The sequence below is a fragment of the Bubalus kerabau genome, chromosome X, assembly GCF_029407905.1.
Source record: "Bubalus kerabau isolate K-KA32 ecotype Philippines breed swamp buffalo chromosome X, PCC_UOA_SB_1v2, whole genome shotgun sequence".
Lineage (NCBI taxonomy): Eukaryota > Metazoa > Chordata > Mammalia > Artiodactyla > Bovidae > Bubalus > Bubalus kerabau.
The window spans coordinates 144,072,903-144,076,777 of NC_073647.1; the positions used below are offsets into that span (position 1 = coordinate 144,072,903).

At 40.2% G+C, this 3,875-nt stretch overlaps 1 non-coding gene across 1 annotated transcript; it reads left to right on the top strand.

Moving 5' to 3' along the window:
• Positions 1 to 1,057: 1,057 nt before the first annotated feature.
• TRNAC-ACA (transfer RNA cysteine (anticodon ACA)) lies at positions 1,058 to 1,129 on the top strand. The gene has a single exon. It is a non-coding gene; the product is annotated as a tRNA-Cys (tRNA).
• Positions 1,130 to 3,875: the final 2,746 nt, after the last annotated feature.

Here is a 3,875-nt window from a genome sequence, read left to right on the forward strand (position 1 = left end):
ACAAAAATATAAAGACTGATTCCCTGGTGACTGAATGGTAAAGAATCTGCCTGCTAATGCAGGAGACATAGAGATATGGGTTCAATCCCAGGGTTGGGAAGATCCCCTAAAGGATCTTCTGGAGTGGTTCCACTGGATCCACTGGAGTGGAGCAACCCACTCCAGTATTCTTGCCTGGAGAATCCCATGGACAGAGGAGCCTGGTGGGCTACTGTCCATGGGGTCACAAAGAGTCAGACACAACTGAAGTGACATAGTATGCACAGACAAGTATATATGTTTGTGTCAGTGATCAGCAATTATTCAGATTGCTGGAAAATTGGCTCATGACATCAGAAAATATTTAATTTATATGCCTACCTTACATATCCATTAAATTAATTTAAAATTGAATTGAAAAGTTAGAAGTGATTGGTAGAGAGTTCTTCAAGTCTATTGATAATTTTTGGTTCTCTAGTTTGGTTTCCCAGGTCCTAACTCCTCTAATCTATGAGTGTGATTTTAGATCTTAGCTAGGATTTCACAGGTGTGATTAAGGATTTTGATGTGGTAAAATCATCTTGTATTTTCAGGGTGAGTCATACATGTACTCACAATTGTCCTTATGAGAGGGAGGCAGAGAGGGATTTGAAGGTAGAAGAGGAAGAAAACCATGTGACCATGGAAGCTAGGGAAAAAGCTGGTTTGATGTAGGGCCATGAACCGACCAGTGAACAAGGCTCCTGCTGTTGCTACTGCTGCTAAGTCGCTTCAGTTGTGTCTGACTCTGTGCGACCCCATAGACAGCAGCCCACTAGGCTCCCCTGTCCCTGGGATTCTCCAGGCAAGAATACTGGAGTGGGTTGCCATTCCAGAAGCTGACAAAGGCAAGAAAATGTGTTCTCTCCTGGAGTCAGCAGAGGGAGCTGCTGATGCTGATGTCACCCCAGGGAACACTTACAGACTCTGGCCTCCAGACCATAAGAGTACATTTATGTTGTTTAAGTCACAAAATGTGTGGTGATTTGATAGAGCCACCACAGGATATTAATGCAATTATTTTTATAAATGTGTGACTTCCCTGGTGGCTCAGATGGTAAAGCGTCTGCCTACAATGCGGGAGACCCAGGTTCGATCCCTGGTTTGGGAAGATCCCCTGGAGAAGGAAATGGCAACCCACTCCAGTATTCTTGCCTGGAAAATCCCATGGACAGAGGAGGCTGGTTGGCTACTGTCCTGCTGCTGCTGCTGCTGCTGCTGCTAAGTCGCTTCAGTCATGTCCGACTCTGTGCAACCCCATAGACGGCAGCCCACTAGGCTCCTCTGTCCCTGGGATTCTAGAACACTAGAGTGGGTTGCCATTTCCTTCTCCAATGCATGAAAGTGAAAAGTGAAAGGGAAGTCGCTCAGTCATGCCCGACTCTTAGCAACCCCATGGACTGTAGCCTACCAGGCTCGTCTGTCCATGGGATTTTCCAGGCAAGAGTACTGGAGTGGGGTGCCACTAGGGTCGCAAAGAGTCAGACACAGAACAACAACTTCTCTGGGATGGAAACACCCTATGGTTCTTTCAATGACCTCTGACGCCCTACCTGACTCCACACTCCTCTCTTGTCTTTTTTTTTTTTTCTTTTTTAACTTCCCTTCCTGTTAGCCTCATATAGCTCTTCATCATTCCTCAACAGTCTATGCTTGCTCTGATATAAAAAGGTTTTGCAATGGCTCTTCCTGCTTTCTGAAAGCAAGTTTTTTTCTTCCTATTTTTCCTATTTTCCTCCAAACAACTTCATGGCTCACTTTCTCTTCTGAGAAGGATATTTCTACTGAGTGTGCCTTCTGAAATCTTAAGTCCCCCAGCAGTCTCAAGGCCTGTCACATTGTCCAGTTTTATTTTCCACAACATTTACTACATTCTGATTCTATAGGCCTATTTACTATTTCAATGTGTCTGCGGTATAGTGTTCTGCGGGCTTTTGTGTTTTTGTTTTCCTTTCCACACTTAACATTATGGAAGTCTTACTGTATCTAACAATCAATGTCAGTCTAATATCATTATTGACCCAACTGTGTGAGAAATATTCTAGCTATGCCTTCTAATATCATGAAAGCAGCAGCATTAAAGTGGTCTAGGTCTCAAAATATGCTTATTTTTTTCCTTAGCTGCCTTTTCTCCCAGAAATAATCTTCGTGAATGCAGAGATGTTATTTTTTTTTGCTTGTTTGTTTACTCATGCATTCCCAAACCCTGGAATAATTTCTGGTACATAGGAGAAATCAAATAAGTATGTGTTCAATGATTTTATGGATTAACAAAAAGCAATTATAATGCTTCATTACATAGTAGATATTCAGTGAATATTGGTTGTTGTAACAGAAATCCTAAAGAACATCCAGAAATGATTTTATGAATACATTTTGTGGTAAATATTTAATTTAGAAGCAAAAGTTTTGCCCAATCACCTGGTTACTTATTTTTGCATCCTATTGTTATATTCTTAAAAACATTTAAATTTTTTTAGGGAAGATACTACTTTTGAGTCAGACATGACTGAGGGAATAAGTACACATACACTATTTTTTATATTTTAATAAATAAATGAAAATTTCAGAAAATTATCTTTTTATATAATTATCTTTACACAAATATCTTGGCCATATTTTAAATCAAAACTAGGCTGATGAGTTTTCCAAATCATATTATACTTAATGAAAATGCTTTTACAATAATAAAAATTAAAAAGTTGAGAATATTTAGCTTAGTATTAATTTCATATTAGCGTATTAGGGATATTATTTATAGTCCAATTATATAGTCATTAAAATCACGAAGAGTTTAATCTTTCAAATTCTTAGGTATATTGGGAAAGGCATTTTGTATTCAGCAGCTTCACTCAAATGGCATGGAAAAGAAATTCAGCAGCACTGAACTGTGCTGCTGCTGCTGCTGCTAAGTCACTTCAGTCGTGTCCGACTCTGTGCGACCCCAGAGGCGGCAGCCCACCAGGCTCCCCCATCCCTGGGATTCTCCAGGCAAGAACACTGGAGTGGGTTGCCATTCCTTCTCCAACGCATGAAAGTGAAAAGTGAAAGTGAAGTCGCTCAGTCATGTCCGACCCCTAGCAACCCCATGGACTGCAGCCCACCAGGCTCCTGCATCCATGGGACTTTCCAGGCAAGAGGACTGGAGTGGGGTGCCAGTGCCTTCTCCGCACTGAACTGTACTCACTGAGAAATAATGCCTGAATCTAATGGAATTTTTCCTCTCATTATTCTGATCTTAAACATACGATCTACAAATACTAATCTCTACCATTCAAAGTGAAATATAACCAAGTCAATTAGGTTCTGAAGTCTTGCATGAGTGTTTATCTGCCTACTCTCCAGCTGAAATCTTAGGTTACTTCTAAAATATTACCTCCATTTAGAAGCTTGGGTTATCAGCAGCACCTTCATTAAATTTTACGGAATTAATGATGATTGGAATAGTATCAAAGTAGTAATTGCACATTTTGAATTCAGTGTGCAAAATTAAAATATAGGCATCCATGTTGGGATTTGTGTAAAATTCATTCTGAAATACCTTATACAGACAGTTATTCTATTGCTCATTTTTATGGTTCTGAGAGAGAGACAGAGGGACTGTGTTCAGTCATTTCAAATCCTTTACAACCCTTTGGATGAGTAGCCCACCATGCTTCTCTGTCCATAAGATTTTTGAAGCAAGAATACAGTGACTCAGGAATCAAAACCACATCTTCTGTGGCTCCTGCATTGCAGGCAGATTCTTTAACCACTGAGCCATAAGGGTAAATCCTTATTCGTTTGTGAACAAAGCGTGTCCACAAAGAGTGCTAAGGAGAGCTATAAATATTCGAATACTTTGTATGACTAATTAT